Source organism: Pinus tabuliformis, chromosome 6, assembly GCF_031772625.1.
Source record: "Pinus tabuliformis cultivar Carrire ecotype Pingquan chromosome 6, CPIR1, whole genome shotgun sequence".
NCBI classification, from domain to species: Eukaryota; Viridiplantae; Streptophyta; class Pinopsida; order Pinales; family Pinaceae; genus Pinus; species Pinus tabuliformis.
The window spans coordinates 1,546,932,422-1,546,953,121 of record NC_142292.1 but is presented as its reverse complement, the minus strand read 5'-3'; the positions used below and the strand labels follow the sequence as shown (position 1 = coordinate 1,546,953,121).

The 20,700-nt window shown below is 37.0% G+C and overlaps 2 long non-coding RNA genes across 4 annotated transcripts; both read right to left on the bottom strand.

Moving 5' to 3' along the window:
* Nucleotides 1-16,749: 16,749 nt before the first annotated feature.
* LOC149264629 (uncharacterized) lies at nt 16,750-18,005 on the bottom strand. 3 transcript variants are annotated; one of them, XR_016250127.1, is made up of 4 exons: nt 17,825-18,005; nt 17,523-17,703; nt 17,217-17,392; nt 16,750-17,079 (listed from the first exon to the last, which is right to left on the bottom strand). It is a non-coding gene; the product is annotated as an uncharacterized LOC149264629 (long non-coding RNA). The 3 variants fall into 3 exon arrangements; XR_016250126.1 differs by having other exon boundaries at nt 16,750-17,057; XR_016250125.1 differs by having other exon boundaries at nt 16,750-17,392.
* Nucleotides 18,006-18,168: 163 nt separating this feature from the next.
* Nucleotides 18,169-20,112, bottom strand: LOC149264628 (uncharacterized). The gene is made up of 3 exons (XR_016250124.1): nt 19,827-20,112; nt 19,570-19,601; nt 18,169-18,420 (listed from the first exon to the last, which is right to left on the bottom strand). It is a non-coding gene; the product is annotated as an uncharacterized LOC149264628 (long non-coding RNA).
* Between the last annotated feature and the right edge of the window lie 588 nt (nt 20,113-20,700).

Sequence of the window (20,700 nt, the reverse complement as noted above, 5' to 3'; positions counted from 1 at the left end):
TAATCAACAACCACAACAACAGCAACCACCACAACAACAACAGGCACCCCAAACACTTGAAAGTGGTGTTAGAAGATCTACCAGGATAAGTAGACCCCCTGAACGATACTCTCCTTCATTATATTATTTATTGTTGACTGATTCCGGTGAACCCGAATGTTATGAAGAAGCAATGCAGGTTGAAAGCAGGAAGAAGTGGGAGGTAGCCATGGAAGAAGAAATGGACTCCTTAATGCATAACCAGACTTGGGATTTAGTCAGGTTGCCTGTAGGAAAAACTACATTGAAGAATAAATGGGTTTACAGGCTGAAGGAAGAGGATGGAGGAAAACAGAGGTATAAAGCTAGACTTGTGGTGAAGGGGTTTGCACAAAAGAAAGGTATTGATTTTTATGAAATATTTTCTCCTGTTGTTAAAATGACTTCAATCAGAACCATTTTAAGTCTTGTAGCAGCTGAAGATTTGCATCTTGAGCAGTTAGATGTAAAGACAACCTTTCTCCATGGGGATTTGGAGGAAGAGATATATATGCAGCAGCCACAAGGATATGAGGTGAAAGGAAAGGAGAAACTAGTGTGCAGGTTGAAGAAGAGCTTGTATGGCTTAAAACAGGCTCCAAGGCAGTGGTATCTAAAATTTGACAAGTTTATGTCTGAACAAGGTTATACTAGATGTCACTCTGATCATTGTGTTTATCTGAAAAAGCAAAATGATGGCAGCTATATTATATTGTTATTGTATGTGGATGACATGCTTGTTGCAGGATCTAACATGCAAGAAATAAATGTACTCAAAAGAAAATTGGCAAATTCATTTGCAATGAAGGATTTGGGAGCTGAAAAAAAATCCTTGGTATGAGAATAACTAGAGATAGGAAAAATCACAAATTAACATTGTCTCAGAATGAGTACATACAAAAGGTGTTGAAAAGATTTAATATGCAAAATGCAAAACCAGTTAGTACACCTTTTGCTAGCCATTTCAAACTTAGCAAGGAAATGTGCCCAAAGACCCAAGAAGACATGGATTATATGTCTAAAGTTCCATATGCATCAGCAGTTGGAAGCTTAATGTATGCAATGGTCTGCACAAGGCCTGATATTGCACATGCAGTGGGAGTTGTAAGCAGGTACATGAACAATCCAGGAAAGGAACATTGGATGGCAGTGAAATGGATTCTTAGATATTTGAAAGGTACCACAAATCAAGCATTATGCTTTGGTGGTGCAAACATTTCTCTACAGGGATATGTTGATGCAGATATGGCAGGTGACAGGGATAACAAGAGGAGCACTACAGGATATGTATTTACTGTTGGTGGAACAACTGTCAGTTGGATTTCAAAAATCCAAAGTGTTGTTGCACTTTCAACAACAGAAGCAGAGTATGTTGCTGCTACAGAGGCTAGTAAAGAAATGATTTGGTTACAAAGGTTTATGGGTGAATTGGGTAAGGAGCATGATATGGGCACGTTATACAGTGATAGCCAAAGTGCCATTCATCTTGCAAAGAACTCAGCATTTCATTCTAGGACTAAACACATACAGCTCAAGTACCATTTCATACGATCAGTGTTGGAAGATGGAGAGTTGAAGCTGGAAAAGATACACACTAGCTAGAATCCTGCAGATATGCTAACAAAAGTTGTAACCAGGGAGAAACTGAGAATATGCTCAGTTTCAATTGGTCTTCAAGGATGACGATGAAGATGAGAAACAACCAGGTCCAAAGAGGAGTCATTGTCCGGCAAATGAAGCAGCGGTGGAGTTTCTACAATCATTCTCCAAGTGGGAGATTGTTGTGTGTGGAGCATGATTTTTCATAGGTCTTTGTTTCAGCCGGATGTATACCCCAGGAAGTTTGTACACCCCTCCACGCGGGGGGGTGCGGGGGGGGCTTGTCCCCCCCGCGGGGGTTCGGGAGGGCCGATCCCCCCCGGCTGGGGGGTCCGGGGGCTAGCGGTCCCCCAGCGGGGGCTCGGGGGCAGCACCCCCGAAGCTAAAAACAAATGTAAAATTGACTTGTAAAAGTATAGTAATTTCTAGTCAATCTGGGCCATTCATTAGGCAGATTATCTGACGGTAGAACTTATGTTTAGTTTAGGGTTTTTTTCCCTAGAAGGCAACCCCTCTCTTTGTATGAGGGTATTGTATTGGAGGCTGAGAAATAGATGTGTATTCTGTGAGCAAGAAACAGAGAGGTGAGACTGTGAGAGAAAACAGAGGATATTACAGCGGATTTGTTGTAGGTTGTGTCTCTTCATTTTGCTGGATAATAGAAAGGAAGGACTGGCTGTTCGGGGTGGACGTAGCCCAAACTGGGTGAACCACGTATATCTGTGTCTCTCTTGTTTTGTGTGTTTTCTGTGTTTATATTTCTGCAATATTTTGTGTGTTCCATTGCTCCGTAATATATAATTTTCTAACATATCATATGTAAGGTTTGGGTTTGATGGGATTTGCAATCTACCCATTGCACATCATATATATATATATATATATATATATATATAATTAAAAAAAAATGAAATTTGATGACCACCTATATTGCAGCAAGGATGCTGCAACTCTTGGGGCTGCCGACTTTACTTCATCAACCTAGGGTTCGTACAAACTTGGAGGTGATAGTGATGTATACAAAAATAGATGCAATTTTCATACTCTTTGTCACTGCTGAGTTGGGGCGATAGACTGCTAGGGTTTCTCAAACCAACCTTCTATTGATTAGAAGAAGTCTGATTACCAATTTAGAGAAGGGAAATTTACCCTAATTGGAAGAAAAGAAATGTTGTCTATTGCATGAAGGAAAGACTGAAAGAAATGCTTGCAAAACAAAATGAGATCCTCTATCTAGTTTGTAACATACTTTTCTTGAAAAAGAACTCTATTTTAACACATGTGAGGCTTTAACTAGTCTAAGCATGAAATCTGATCTAAAGAGTGCTAACTGTTGTGTGCAAGAATAAATGTAAAAGAGCTTTTTCTTCTTATCTTTTTGCTTGAAAAGATGTAAATGCTAATCTTGCTTGGTTCTTTGGCAGGGGAGACATGTATGAAGGAAAAGGAGGGCAATGGTTCAGATGACTTGGAGGGAAAGTAGGGACCTAATCCAGGCTTTTGGTGATGATTTTTCTCAATTCGGGCTCAGAACATGCTAATACATATTTTCCTACAAGATGTCTACAGGAAGTACTAGTTCACCTACAGGATCCCCTATTACAGGAACAGGCCAAGAGCTTAGGGAGTGGTATAGAAGGTGTGATAGAGCTTGGAAAGGTGAATGAGGGAATAAGGCATGGGAGTGGTAGACACTTACTTAGAACTCAAGCCAAAGCTTTAAGATGGTTGGATTTTCTCAATGAAGAAGGCAAGCTTTCCTCATAAGACAAGAATTAGAATTGAGACCTTAGTGACTTTTGGCAATCATGGGTGGATATGGCTTGCTGAGGCTGATGAGATGAGGTCTCCTTGCAATTTAGAAACCCCTGCAACAACAAACATCATTCTTGGCACTCATATATAAACTCATAAAAAACAAGAAAGGTGTATTCAAGTAAAAGAAAACAAAGTTATCACCATTTACTTGCTAAGCTCATGCATGGAAATGCTTGGAACCAATATGAAAGCGAGATGAAATCAATGCAAAACTTTAGAGATCACAAAATACCAACTGCAACTTATCTATGAGACTGCAAGATAATGACCTAATTAGCAAGGAAACTTTAAATTACACAAAAAGCAAGAATTCTATCTTTTTGGGCTGTATGAGAAGTGTTCCTCAAACCATGATCCATGAAAGGGAGAAATGAGGTGAAAACCACTCGTTGTCAGCCTTTTTGGAATATATTCTTATCACTACAATGTTATTGTTAGAACTATCCACAAATGGAATCAAACTAATTAAATCTACCAATACTTGCAATTTAACAACACCAAAATCAGTTTAACAACTAACTATGAGTATAACCTAAACATACATATACAACAAGAGGAACCTCTTGTGGTGAAGTAAAATTATGAGTGCGGATGCAAACAATTCCTCTAGCCCAATAATGGGTCTAGCCACAACTGATACATTCTATGGAAGATTTCCTTAGGTTAGAACCAATTAAGAGGGCTTACCTCTTAGTACGCTTATCCCGCTTGGTGATGTCCTTGCTTGCTCGCTCCATCTATCTCTCGTTTCCTTCTTCAAACACTTGAAACAAGTAAACAACATCAAACAACAACCGTGATAATAGACAAATTGTAATTCAACCTACTTAACAAGTCAAGAAACATTAAGCCATGAACATGTAATATGACACATCATGTAGGAAATCAATCGATAGTTGCATATATATTGAATCAAGAAGAGATTACAACCATTGTCTTGACGTTGTCGTTCTCCTCCAACAAAACTAGATTCCCACACACTTCTGCTAGAATTCCATGATGGCCTCAACAATAATAGTTTTAAGGCTCTTTCATTTAGGCTTCACACTTCTCCCTCACACAACTAGAGAGCTACAACTATGAATAGTTTGTTGTTTACTCCAAACTTAATTAGTACTAGCACACCAACATTAACACTATCCTGTGCTTGGGAAAAAGGGAGGTTTATATAGCATGAATGGATGGAAGATGGATCCTCTTCTCATGGGAGAAGGTCTTATCTCTTGAGGTAGTTCCATCATTATAGGGGAAAGGAGCCCAAACTAACATCCTCGACCCCATCCGGCCAAACCATTTACGAGACTTCCGTTACGAAGCTTCTAGAGCTGGAAGCTTCGGCTCTTTATTTAAAAAACTTTCCATAAGAGGATCGATGTGATTGGAACAAAGCTTAGTCATTCCAGTCAGCGCTAGGGATAGTGTTAATCCTTGCATATCGACATAAGGAGGACAAAGGCCATTAGCGCTGGTCTTGTAAACTGGGAAAAACAGAAGATTTTGGGGAAATGGTGCAAAAGGGAATTGTTCTACTCATGAAGAGGGACACAATGGGAGTTTCTTCATGAAGGGAAAGCATGTAGGGCTTAATGTATAGGTCCTCCAGGATCAAGAAATGGGGAGTATAGGGAAAATGACAAAATGTTGTGTAATAGACACCCTCTAAAGCATGAAGGCCGAACTAGAGTGAGGGATGAAATGCTTTATGAATCAGTGCGCGGAACTGTAGTCTGTCATAAGAAAACCTGCAAGAAAATATAGATACATATACATGACTGAAAAATTTGTCAAATGATACATGAATCGTGGTATGGACGCGGCCACCCAGAGAATGATCATGTGAATGGATCCAGGCATGGGCGCAACCATCCGTTAAAGAGGATCATAATGAAACCAAGGTATGGTCGCAACCATCCAATAATGAGAAGGATCACATATGATAACTCATGGTATGGTTTCATCCATCCATCTGAAAGAGACATGTATATCAACATAATCATGTGACACCGCTTTTGTAAAAACTTCAGTGAGCCATAACTTTCACATACGGTGTTCGTTTGAGGTGTCGCTCACGTTGTTTGATTCAGAATGACGATCTCTACGATTTGAGATTGGTTTCACTGAATTATGAGGAGTTTGAAAATTTTCCCTTTTAGAATCCTCTTGGATCAGTTAGAGAATATGATGATTGTCATGTATACCTCTGAAAAATATTCCCCCCCTTTCTATCTAGATTGATGGTGCAATTAGCTTAGTGATCCATCAATTGATTGAGATCCCTCTCAATGTGATACCATTCAATTAGGCATGCTAAATGAAAAGCTCGATATTGTACTTGAATGATGATAGAAGTGAGTTTGATTTCTTATGCATGTGCTTTTGACCATATAACTGATTGGGAATATAGAATCTCCAAACACTAGAAGTTGCTCTAGGTGAAGAGCTTGAACTAGAGAAATGTCTTTCAAAAATGCAAAATTTTTCGTCATATTTTGATTTGCAATCCAGGTTTCCAAGCAAAAGATTATTTTATTTTTCCAATGTTCTCGGCGTTTTAAATCCAATAAAGGATCCATATTTGGGACAAAAAAGAAACTAGATCTTGCTCTATATTCATAACATTGAGATTATTCAAAAGGCATTATGAATAATCTAAGTTTACCTGCGAATCTAAATAATAGAAATTTAAATACAACCATTTAAGATATATATATATATATATATATATATAATATATATATATATATATAAACCTAAAAAATATATATTATAAATATGATATATTATATTTTAATATATATATATATATATATATATACATTTTAAATATAAATATATATAACACTTTTTCTTTTTCTTTTTTCATAAATTCACATCTTATATTATGAAAATATATGTACAGAGAAATGTAAATATCACATCTATGACCAGTTCTAGCCTATGTGAACATAAACTAGGCTTAGAAAGATGGCTCAATTTCCTACTATTTGATTCATGAAAGTCAATATAAGAGCTAATCGTGCTCAATAATGATAACAAAAGAAGTTGTGTAAGCCACGATATTCATGCAAACAAGATAGTTGTGTTCATGGTTATGCTCATACTTTTTCTTCTATAAGTTTTGTCTCTCCCCCATTCTCGCTAGGAAGCATCAAGCTCCAAAAAGAGTGACACAATTTATATTATGAGTATTTGCAAACTTCATTGCTATATGCATTAGCTTCCCTAAAAAGTAGCAATAGTCAGAGAACACAAAAGAGCTAGACAAGGAGGCATAGGGCATGGGTATTTGCCCCTCCTTCCATGGCATGATCAAGGTGTGGAGTTATCTGATCCAGATATTCATGTTCATAATCATTGCCTAGTTGTAGCAATGGAGGCTAAGGAGCAACACTTCTTAGTTTATGGTCTATAGGTTATAAGGAATTTGTTAGCACAACACATTTGGACCTTGGAAGAAGCTAAAGGAGGAGCGAAACATCAATAGGATGAAATTTTCGTTTATTTCAACAATACTCACCTCGCGTTGCATAACCTCTCCAGTTCAATTAGAATTGAGTTCCCTCTTGTCCCCATAACTCTACTCTCCACATGTTCAAGAGAAAGCTTTGCAGACATGGACTCTTCTCACCAACTGGGCATTCATCCTCCCTTGAGCCCTCTAGTAGCACAAACAAAATACAAAGACCATGTAATTTGTGGATCCGCTTCCAGTAAAAGGCGGGCAACTAAAGTCGATAGCCTGCCAAAGCCTCCAACCAGTTCAACCTAGGTCTCCAAGGGAAAGTCCTCTCAACAAGGTGTTATTTCTTGTGGCTACATGATTGAATGGGAGCATCTAGATTGGCTTCCAGAAGGATACGATGATCCATTTTCATATCTAGACATGACAACACATGAGAAGAAAGTGAAAGCTCAACAACGTGAGTTGCGAGAAGAACTAGACACAAAAAACATTATGATCAAATCCCCCACTAAGCAGCTTATGCTTTTGTTTTCCTTTAGTTTACTTAATTTTTCCTATTTCAAAAGAAGGGATCATTGTAATACAACCTATGCACATTTTTACTTTAAACTAATTTTTTCTTTTTCTAAGGGACCATCTGGTTTCCCTTCTAGTTGCAGATAACCCCTCTCCAACTCATCTCAGACTAGATTTAACACTTTATAGATATCACTTCATATAAGCATGCGTCTATATATTTCACTACAACATATACTCTATGTAAAGCAATTTTGCTAATATAAAATTCTACATTTACTTTAAAATTTTTTTAATATTTGTTATAATAATAATAATAATAATAATAATCCCCGGATGCGGGTGTTAGTACGAGTGGCAGTGAGGAGCCACATGCCAGACATGTGCTGCCTCGAGATCAACCGGGGAATTCAATGCCTCTCGCCGCCGAGGAGTTAAGAGCTGAGATGCGATCGCAGGGCATTCAATGCAGCGTAAAGTGAAATGGGGAGGCTGCAGAGAGCAATTATGGAGAACAGGTCTCGAGAGAATGTGGAGAGGTTTAAGAAGGATGAAGGAATGTTGCAGGTCTATGCTCAGAGCGAGGATCACGCAGTTTAGGGTTCTGTTGGCATTCTGTGGGCTACAGCTCTTGCTGTTACAGCCAGCATTCAAGAAGCCAAGGGAAGTCTCGAGTTCAGATATTCTGTTGGTTGTTGTCTCTGTTCTGTTGAGCTTCGTTCCAGAACTGTTGGGAGAGGACTCAATTCTGTTGGGGGGCGACTCAAGCCGGGAAAGCCTTCAATTGCTGCTCTGCCTCAAGCCACCGGTATCCCTGCAAAGATGGTTCGACCCAGGCAAAGGTTGCTTAGTTGACGGGGTTCTGCTCGAGGAGGTTCTTCTCGCCACCCTGCTGCGGAATCCCACCACCACTGCTGTTGTTGTTACTGCCACAGAAGGGCAGGAGCCACTCCTATCCAGGCAAGTCAATTCATGGACACGGGCAATCCCAATGCTGGATCGCACCCTCTTCCAGCATTCGGATCTGCCATCTTCACTCTCGGCAGCTCGAGGGACAATTCCCGCATCAATGCACACATCTCGGTTTTATTCATTGAGGACTCTCAGGAAGGTGAAGGCAGTTCGGGCAGCAAGGGGGAGCTCCCAAGCGAACAACCGGAAAAGGTCGAGGAAGAGCCAGCGGGGGTACCTGAGCAGACTCCTAACCGACCTCGGGAGCAAGAGGGGTCGACCTCCAAGAAGAACGCGGTGGAAGAGTGGGACGACTTCCCAGAACATTACGGGTGGTGCATAATTCTCGAGGAGAAGCCGGAAGAATAGCTTCCAGTGGCACACTCTGTCGTCCTCCACACTTTCAGGTCTGGTTTAGGTCAATCGTCTCTGTCTGTGTCTGGTATAGGGTATATGTCTCTGTCTATGTCTCTCTAGTTTATATATATGTCCATATTTGCTCTGGTTTTGTTAGTAGGACTCGTATGGGTGCTGTCATAAGTCTTCTGAAGCCCCTGCGAGGGATGAATTTTTGCTCCGATGCCCCTGCGCGGGATGTTTTTTATGGTCTGAAAACAATGTTGTGTTATGTCGCGATGTGGAAGAAGTTCTGTCTGGAAAGGCTGCCCCTGCGAGGGCTAATACTGAGCTGCGAAATGCTAACCCAAAGAGCCACAGTCGGCCTTGGGTAACCTGACTCTATGTTTGTAATGTTTTCATGTACATAATATAATAGAATAGAATAGATTTACCGAGAAAAAATAATAATAATATTTTTTATTAATATTAAATTAAATTTAAATAATTTTATTAAATATTGAATTTACATATAAAATGAAATAAAATAAATATATATAATTACATAAATATCAATATTAATAAAATTACAATTAAATAATTATAAAAATATAAATTCAAATTATATAAATAAAATACAAAAATATGAATTCATATCTTAGAAATCAAATATAATCATTACTTTAGAGTTTGTGGAGAGAGAAAAATAAATAAAGAAAATGATATATATATATATATATATATATATATATATATATATATATATATATATATATAATCATCATTTAAATATTATAATATTATTTTACTTTGTTATTATATATATCACCAATTCACTCATGTTTTCCAAAATAAGATGTATTTATATATGGAATTGAGGTACGTCGTTTGATTCACTTTTAGTTCCTTTGTGTTTGGCAAGGTTTACAATTGGTTTTTGGAAATTGTCGAAGCTAGTTTCAACTCTTCGAGTAGCCTGGCCATGCTTAAATCTTCAGCACTCAAGATAGTGAAACAACACCCCCTCCAACTTGAATACTTCTTTTCCTGATAGGTCTTTGGGTTTTTCTCTGTATGCAATGTGAGGAGAACAATATCATCTCCCCCCTTTTCCATTTATTTTGATTTTCTTGGTATTTTTTCTCTTATAGGGATATCATACTTCTAGCTTCCTTAGGATTCATCACGTCTACCACTCTCTAGTCCCTTCCATGCTTAAGTGTCAAGAAGTTTTTGCACACGCCCCTATTTGTATCCTGAATCCATCTGACTCGACTGCCCATCTCCCTCTCTCAAAATTATCTCTGTTCCCCTCTTCTTTTTTCCTATGCTCTCTCACACCCTTTGGGCTCCAAAGGTTATTATTTTCTTGACCCTTTATGGCTGGCAATTTGCATCTCCCAAATTTTAGACATGTCGCCTTTGTTGGGCCAGGATGGCAGTTTCATTATTCCTCTAGTTATGTGCCCCACTATATCCCTACAATGTGGAGCTTTTTTGGCACTTCTTTAGCATCCTCCACTCCTCTCATTGGATTCTGATTTTTCTATCCTCCCAGATCTTGTTCCCATGTCGTGCTAGTGAGCTTGGGTGTACAAAGGGGCTGCTTACTACCAAGAGAGGGCCCATAAGGGTAGTACAAGGATGCATAATCGCATGGAGGAAGAAAACACCAAATATTGACACCTCACCCTAGGTCTTATATAGGAAGAAATCACCCATGTTGAGGGAGAAAGCTCTACTAAAAGGCCTCATCTCTCATACTCGTAAGTTCTTGCAAAGTTTTCAAATTGGCTTCCTGATACTCACCACACTCAGGGTAGGTACAACAAATACATGCAAATAGTCAAACTTGAGTAAGACATGAAATTCTTACTAGGTAGAGTTCTTTTGGATTAGCATGAGCATCGAGAAGACACTCTTGACTCTCTCGAACAATTGCATTGGCATATGAAGGACACAAATTGTAGAATGGAGTGTATAGAGTAGTATCTCTAAATCCTGACCCCATTTGGGGGAATAGCTGAGGATGACAAAGATCCCATATAAGTTGTTGCTACGACCCAAAACCATCTTACTGTTAGTATATCATGATTTTGTCATATTGGTATTTTGCTTTTTATGTTTTCTTTTGGCTAATGAGGCCTAACACTCTCAGTTGTAAGATTTTAGAACACTATTCTACTCAGTTATCCTATATCTATCTTACGAGAGTTTATTTTTTACGATGGTCAAGCCTCTCTTGCGAGAAATTGACCTAAGATATCCAACACTTTTATATATAATTTCTAAATTTGTAAGTAATGCAATTCACCTTTTATATATAAACATTAAATTTAAGGAGTGAAAAAAAAAAATCTATGGGAGTTCGTACTGCGATGCCTGCAGGGGGGACTCTGCAACTCCAAGATGCTGCACCTTGGGGTCTAGGGTAAGTTCACGGGTGCCCACTGTCACTGCAACTACTCGTCTTCTACCTGCGGACTACCTTGTGTTAAAGTGTGTTGTCTAACCCCGACAATTTCACGCAGCCGTTACTGTCCCTTGGCGTCCTACTCGACTACCGATATGGAACAAGACATCGTTGACTATTCAACAGATCCAAATCCCTACAAGGCGATTTTGTCACGCCCTCGCACCGTGTTAAGTTCTGGCTCCTTTGGCTCGCTGTTTCGCCCGCTGTATTCTCAGATTCCTGCTTTGGACCGTTCCAGACACCTCTTTCAATTTGGACTACCCTCCGCTCTCCCGAACAACCCTCAACCTCATTAGGGCATGCCTTCCACCATCACCCTTTTTCGACTCCTCGCTTCTTGACCTTACTCATACTTCTGCTCCTTTTGGCATCCCCTTCTCCTCAAGCATCTCACAACCTGGGATATCAACCCCTCACTTTTCCTCTCCAGTTGTCTGCACTATCCCTAACCCTAGTTCCCTTTGCACGGTTTCCCATTCCCTCGGGTTGCTTCAGCTCGCCTGTCCCAAACCCTAAAAACACTCCACCATCCCTGCAGGCGGTTTACCAGGGCATCAGGGGACCCTTCCAGGACTACCTGGTGGCACCTAGATCCAACAAGGTCAAGAAAGGGAGGTGCTTAAAGGTGTCAGACAAGGACATTAATCTCTCTTTGGGGGAAGACCTTACAATGGGTGAAGTGGTGGACATGACCAACAGGGTCTTGGTGTGATGTGTTAGAGGGCAGAACTACTCTACGGAGCGGTTGTGACTCTGGAACATAAAAAGACTTGAATCCTCTGGCAACATGACCATGGCTCGTATACTGGTTCATCTAGATACAAGGGAAGGATTGGAGGAGAAGATAACCCTCCACTCGAATCATTATTCGCGCAGGCAAATCCTTGACTATGAAGGAGTTCCCTTTTGGTGCAGGAGATGTCACAAAGTTGGGCACATGTTCAAAGAATGTTCGCTCGTCTCGCCTTCATCTCCTCATACTTCAAAGGGTAAGAAGCACATGCAGACTGAAGACCCACTGGTGGATGAGCGGCCCTCACGTCTGGATAGTCCTTTGGATGCAGCTAGGGGCATTGTTTGACCATCGTGCTCTTCCCAGGTTCCACTTATATCCCCGCCCATGACTAGATCTCGTACTACTGTGGTGGCTGCTCCATCTACGGGGAGCGCAACAAATCTGTGGATTAGTTTTCTTAAGAGGCAGCACACCATCCCAAAGGAGAATGGCTAATACAAGAGGAAAGATAGGGACAGGCTTATCAATACTACCATAGGCCATATATAGAACAGGATCAACAAAGGGCTGATAGGCCCTAATTTATCATACCTTTTTTTGAGACATCAGAACAGTGACTCGCAAAACTGATATTTTTTGAAATTTTGTAAACATATTTGTATATGCATACTGATACATGATGGTACACCCTTCTTAGGTTTATGTACAGACTTACTACTTTTGATGACTATGGTCACTCATACAACATATGCCATTGGCATTTACAACATGTAATTTTCCACCATAATAAAAGTTACGATTTTTCCCCGGGGAAAAAAATAAACATTAGATTTAATTAAATCTTTATAAACATTAAAAAAATAAAGTACACAAATATAATTACAAAATATTTTATTTTAATCATTTATATATACATATAAACACATGTAAACATTAAATATTAAATAATGAATATTGTTATATTATTTAAAAAGTTATTTAGATGATTAAAAATTGAAGATTTTTTATAAAGTAAATATTTTATATAAAGATTAAATTATATTAAATTTAAATTTAAATATTAAAAATATATAAATATACAATATAATATTTTAATAAAAAACATTTTTTAACATATATAAAATAATTTTATAATTAAATTCAAATTTTTATTATAATAAACATGGATCGTTTATAACTATATTAAAAACATATAAATATACATTATAATATTTTAATAAAAAAATATTTCTTTATGCACATAAAATAATTTTCAAACTAAATTCAAATTTAAATTATAATTATAATAAATATGGATAGTTTTATTTATATTTAAATAAATAATAAATATTTTATTTTTACCTTAGTTATCTTTAGTTGATATAGGTTAGTTCAATCTAGTTGGTATTCATTCATAAAGCCTTGAAGTGTATTAAAAAAAGACCACATTTATTATAATATAAGTAATATTGATTAAATCATATTTGATTAATTGGCATTTTTTAAAAATCATATAATATAATATTTTATTAATATTGTATTTAAATTAAATTTTAATTATTACATAAAAAAACATTAAAATAAATAAATATAAAAATTCAATAATATGTAAATACATTTTTTTATATATACAATTTTGTATATTTCATATAAAGAATACATTGTCAACATTGTCGCCATCAATCGTGTATTTACAAGAATTGAAATTAAGTGAGGTAGATTCAATTTCTTCTTTCCAACCACCCAAAATAACTCTATTTAACAATAATATTAAAATTTTACGCATTATACAATTGTAAATACCTTTTTAACCAACATATTATATATATATATATATATATATATATATATATATATATATATATATATATATATATATATATATATATATATATATATATAACCTAATTTAAATTATTAAATATTGAATTTACAAATAAAATAGGATGATTATATAAATAACAATATTAATAAAAATACAATTAAATAATTATAAAAGTACAAATTTAAATTATATAAAATTAAATCCAAATTATAAATTTATATAAAATCAAATATAATTATTTAAATAAAATATAATCATTGTCCTAAAGTGTGTGTAGAGATAGAGAGAGTGAGGAGTCTAGAGAGAGCATGGGAGGGGAAAGGGGTTCTAGAGAGAGAATGGATGGGAAGGCACGGGTTGTGGAGAGAGAGTGGGGGAGGGTGTGGAAGGGGGTAAGTGAGTGAGTGAGAGAGAGAGTGGGGGTGGAGTTTGATGTTATGAATTTGAGATATAATGCTATAAATTCATATTATATAAATAAAAAATAATCATTTAAATACAATTATTCAAAGGCAATCATACGATTATAGAAATCAAATATAATCATTGCCCCAAAGTGTTTGTGTATAGAAAGAGAGTAAGGGGAGGGGGAAAGGGGGTGTAGAGAGAGAGAAAGTGGGTGGGACGGTGTGGGTTGTGGAGAGTGAAAGAGAGGGAGGGGGGCATGGAAGGGGGTGAGTGGGTGTAGAGAGAGAGTGTATGTGGAGGGGGCGAGAGCGGGTTGGATGTTAAGAATTTGAGAGATAATATTTGTATGTGCATATTTATAGAAAGAGCTTCTGTTAGCTTCAAGAATTATAAATTCTCTACTAACGAGGCCAACCACGTGAAGGTGGAAGCTCATCTGGCCTCCCCCCTCACTTCTAACCTATTATTACGCTACACTCATCACTCCCCAATCCCCATGTTTTATTTTATTTTAAATTACATATAATATCTGAGTCACATTCATTCTAAATGCTAGATATAAAGGAAACCCAAACAATAAATTTAATACATTATCATCAATGCACATCAAATTTTGTAAACGTGAAAACATTAGGCTCATTTTTTTATTATTGCAGAAAAATAAGCATCAAATTTGTAATCAGTACAAGCAAAGATATTATAAATACACAAACCCCATAAAAATGTGAAACATACAAACATGACATGCCAAACACAAAAATGTTGTAAAATTTGCATAGATATACAAATCTATGTGGACAATGAGCAATCCCAATGTTTCATTTTATTTTAAATTACATACAATATGTGAGCCACAATCATTCTACATGCATAGATATAAAGGAAACCCAAACAATAAATTTTATATATAATCATCAATGCACATCAAATTTCCATTAATACATGAGTAGATATCAAATTTTGTAAACATGAAAACATTAGGCATAAAATTTTTGATTATTGCAGAAAAATAAGCATCAAAGTTGTAATCAATACAAGCAAAGATATTAGAAATACACAAATGCCAAAAAGTGTTAAGCATACAAACATGACATGCCAAACACAAAATATGTTGTAAATGCATGAACATACAAACCTATGTGGACAATGAGCAATGGCAATGTTTTATTCTATTTTAAATTACATACAATATGTGAGCCACATTCATTCTAAATGCATATATATAAAGAATTTCCATTAATACATGAGTAGATATCAAATTTTGTAAACATGAAACATTAGGCATAATTTTTTTTATTATTGCAAAAAGATAAGCATCAAATTTGTAATTAGTACAAGCAAAGATATTATAAATACACAAACCCCGAAAAATGTGAAACATACGAACATGACATGTCAAACACAAAAAATGTTGTAAATGCATAAACATACAAACTTGTGCGGATAGTGAGCAATGGAAAAAGAAATTCACACACTTCAAAGTACATATCAACATGTCATATGCACAATCATTGTAAATACTATGCAAACCAAACTCAAAACACAAGCATGGTCACAATCATGAATACACATCAAATTTTGTAAGCACACAAACATTAGGCATCATTGAATTGTTTATTACTCAAGTAGAAGTGTAAAAGAAAACTCACAAACATTGCACTTCCATTTTTTATCGTCACCCAAAAATGTTGCAAATACACAAACATACAAGCATCACGTATCAATTACACCCTAAAAAGGTTGCAAATGCATAAGATACAAGCACATGGAGATACTAAGCATTGGCAAATGAAATTCACACACATTGCAGAGTACATATCAAAATGTCATACACAATCATTGTAAACAATCATTGTAAATACACACGCATACAAATGGAACTAAAACCACAAACATCACTACAATCATGAATACACAACAAATTTTGATCACTGTACACAAAGAATATTGTAAATACAAAAACATACAAATGTCACCCATCAAATTTTGCAAATATACACATATTGCACATCAAATTTGAATCATCGCAGAAAACATGTATTAGATAGTCATTCCTAAAGGGGACACACATGCACACATTTTAGAACACATATCAACATGCAATTCACATTCATTGTAAATACAAACACTAAATATAACTCAAAGAGCAAACATTGTCATGCACAATCATGAACAAAGTAAAAAATGTCATCAATCATCAAACATTACATGAAAAGAATATGAATACACATCACTACACAAACAAGAACTATTTTAATGCATTTAAAAATTTAAAATGTGTAAAGCATGCATACTAACAATTATTAACTTAAAATCTATGATGCTAATTACTTTTAAACATAATAAAGGGAGGAAAAGTAAAAACTAGAAAGTGGAAAGGGAGAGAGGATGCACAAGCCCTTAAGAATGACCATGGTTCATTCTCAAGGGCATTGAGAAGGGGCTTTTAACCCCTTCAAACAAAAAAATATTTTTTATTATTATAAGATTTTCAAGAGTAATTACAGAATGAATACATAAATGTTAATTTCTTTTGAAGGCGATCAATGTGTCTTATGTCTTGGCCATGGACAAATATTCCAGCCATTATCTGCAAAAAAAATATATTTTAAAAATCAGTGACAATCTATGCTACTTTCTGATACAGTATAACAAAAAAATACATAAATATTTTGTATACAAAACTACTTTGCATAAATTCCTATAACAAAAAATGCATAAATGCTTTATATATATTATTTTTTTAACCGGACTCCTTTTTTTTTATAGCGTTTTTTACTCCTAACTGTTAAAATTTAATATTTATATTTTATCTAACAAGCCAAAAATAAATAAAAATAATAAGCCCCTGTGCATCTTAAAGCCCATCATTCAGTGGAGTGGAGTGGTCTCCTCCCTGCGTTCATTCCTGTGGAGAGCCCATCACACATTCCTGTGGAAAGCCCATCACACAGCTGAAAATGAATTACAACAATCAAATGATCAAAGCTGAAAATGAATTACAACAATCAAATCACCAAATTGATAAAATTCACTGGGTCGGGTTATCCAATTTTAAATGTATATCACGATGAAAACTAAGAAAATTTACCCATAGTTGCATTCACATAAAATCGGATGAAGCTCAGAAAATATAACAGTTCCATTGCTTTGCTTCATAATGCTCGGGCCGCTCATCACTTGGAAAGGGAGAAGGATCTTCATCCCTCATAGCTTCTCATTCATTCTCAGCGGAAAAATTAAATTAAAAGCCCCTCCTTCTCAATCCTGGAAAAACCAAGCAAATACCAAACAATCCTCCTTCTCAATCCTGGAAAAACAAAGCAAATACCAAAAAAAATAGGCATATATACATATATATATAAAGTTGGGATGGGAATTCAGGTATAGGCTCCACCTCCTCCAGTCCACACTGTTCATCTTCCCATATGACCGTAACCGTCACCGTCCCAGTGGATCGCTGCCACTATCAGTCATCCACCTTCCATTGCCGCTGTGGATCTCCTCATTAACTGCGCTGTTGGAATGTGCGTCCTTTGTCAGAGCATTGAAACAGCACATCGTGGGGTTCAACTGCTCTGCCAAATCATTAAATCAAAACCCAATTCCTTTGTGAGAAAAACTTACAAAAACAAAACAGAACAGTGCATAATTTGGAATCCTAACATCTACAGAATGAAAAGATTGGACGAATCTTACCACTCTTTTTATACTGTCCTGTCGACCTTTAAAGAGAGAAATAATCAGCACAGTACAAGTACAGGTCATGCAACTCTCTGGGTCACGTCATGTGAAAAAAGGAAATGTATTCAGTTGAGATTACCCTGAAATCTATGCGTCCTCTGCATAGTTGATACATGCTATAACCGCTTAGCTCCCAAATAACTCCTGCGCCACAATATAATATACGATTCAATTATTTAATCCTCCCAAATTCTTAGAGATAAGTTACATATTTTATACATACATTATCAGACCTGCTTGTTTCAGGCAGTGCAAGCCAAGTTCCATGGCCCTGTTTATCAGCACCGTATAGACCTCCCTTTTTGGGCTGTGCAAGCCAATTTCCATGGGTATCAGAGAATTGAATTGAATTGAAGCGCAGCAGCGGGCGGAGGTCAGGTTTTATGACGGATGGATCTAGCTCTGAGTACCAGGCTGAGGCTGCGTTCCGTCCGTGACGAGAGGCAGGAATTGGTTTGAATTGAGCAGAGCAGGCATTGTGTTAAGAACGGCCCATGCTTTTGAAACTGCGAAATGCATTTAAGGAACGTTGGGAACCACCACAGAGAGACCTGCATATATGCAACCACAACCACAATTATGCAGCACCATAATATGACATATGACATAAATATTTATACGCCCATACCGGGAACAGAACGTTACCCATGTGGTCAGAGGTTCAAGTCCTGGGTTCAAATCCCGCCAACGAAACATTACCTAGGAAGTTCAAGCCCTCGTTTCAACTGATTATATTTTGGATGTAATATTTCATAAACCCTCAAAGTTTACTGATAAATACACATATAAGTGATCTATCGCTGGAATAAATATGGCAGAGGTTCAAGCCCTACTTCAACCGTCTAACTAATTATATTTTGGATTTAATATTTCATAAAATCTGAAGGCCACAGGGCAAAATCCCATCGGGTCAGAGGTTCAGACCCTACTTCAACAGTGTAATTAATTATATTTTAGATTCAATATTTCATAAACTCTCAAGGCGCGACCCGAGTTCAAATCCCGGCAACAGAACGTTACCCAGGAGGTCGGAGGTCCAAGCCCTCCAAGACTGTAAGTAATTATATATTGGATGTAAGATTTCATAAACTCGCAGGGCGACCCGGGTTCAAATCCCGGCAACGAAACGTCATCAGTCAGGTCGGAGATTGAAGCCCTCCTTCAAGAGTGTGACTAATCATATTTTTGGATTTAATATTTCATAAGCTCTCAAGGCGACTCGGACGTTCAGGAGTGTAACTAATCATATTTTTGGATTCAATATGTCATAAGTAATCAAGGCGACTCGGGTTCAAATCCCGGCAACAGAACGTTACCCATCAGAACGGAGGTTCAAGACCTCCTTCAAAGACTGTAACTAATTATATTTTGGAAGTAATATTTCATGGATAAACGCACAGATCAGTGAACTGCCGCTAATCTCGGTTCTTACATTAATTGAAATGAAATTATTAGTTGCATCTGATGCCTAATCTATTTTTTTAGAATTTAAAATGGGTACTAGCAATTATGGGGCGTATAAATATTTATGTCATAATTAAGGTTATGATACATAATTATGCAGGGCCGATCCCAAATCAAATTACAGCTTGAAAAGGGCCGATCCCAGACCAAATTAGTTCCTGCTAATCCCACTCATCATTTTGTTAATCATGTATATATTTGAATATATATAACCAGAAAGATGCAAAGAAATTTACCTACTCTACCTGGATTCAATCCTTGCGCACACCTGTGGATTCGAAAACCGATGCAGGTACCAATACCAATTCATATTTAAGTTAGTTTAGCCAGGCAATTCAATAATACTTCTTGAACAGAGCGAGCCAATTGCATCAAATTACAAAATTCATATTAAACCCTGTGATGGATGTCGTCACTTACTAAGCTAATCTAAAATCTGTATCAAGATTAAAAAAAAGGAAACCCAATGAAAAGAAAAGAAAACAGATCTTACAGGTACAGAAATTTGCCTGCTAGAATCGAGAAGGATGTGGGTGGATATCTCCTCATATATCTGCCTGCGATTGAACCCTTTCGTTCCTGCTCCTGCTGATTAAAAATTGAATTGAATAGATGTCATGTTTACCCTCACCTCCTCCGGTACCTCGCAACACAACAACACATACCAGCCCAGCCCAGACCATACCATACCATACCAGACAAAACCAGACCACACAAAACTCATACCAGACCAGACCAGACATGACATGGAGCTCCAAGACAAGACTAGACTCAGCCCAGCGCAGGTAGCCAGAGGAGAGATTCGGTAAAGGCACATACCAGACCAGACCAGACATGACATGGAGCTCCAAGACAAGACTAGACTCAGCCCAGCGCAGGTAGCCATGGGAGGAGGAGGAGGAGATTCGGTAAAGGCATAGATTGGGAGAAGGATTGGAAATAAATATTGCTGGTTGGATTCAACGGCCCTGCTTTTCTTGACTGCCACCTCTGCAAAAAACACTTCTCTCACTGCCACCTCCACCTCTGCAACGGTCGTGCTTTTCTTGACTGCAAAAAAACACTTCTCTTCACTGCCACCTCTACAAAGGCACGTTGTGGGGAGATGTGGAAAAAGCATCTTGGATTGCGAGTCGCCACATCAACAAGCCTTTAACCATTCACTGGTTGCAATAATTTCCGGAATTTCAACTTTGTTAAACGCACAGTATCGCATTTGAAAAGTGATTATATATATCAAATAATGGTTAAATTTCGGGACCTGCCAAAAATATTTTATTTTAATAAAAATAAAATATTATTTATTTTATTTGCGCTTATTTTATGTTTTAAGCATATTATATCTATATATATATTAATGATAGAAA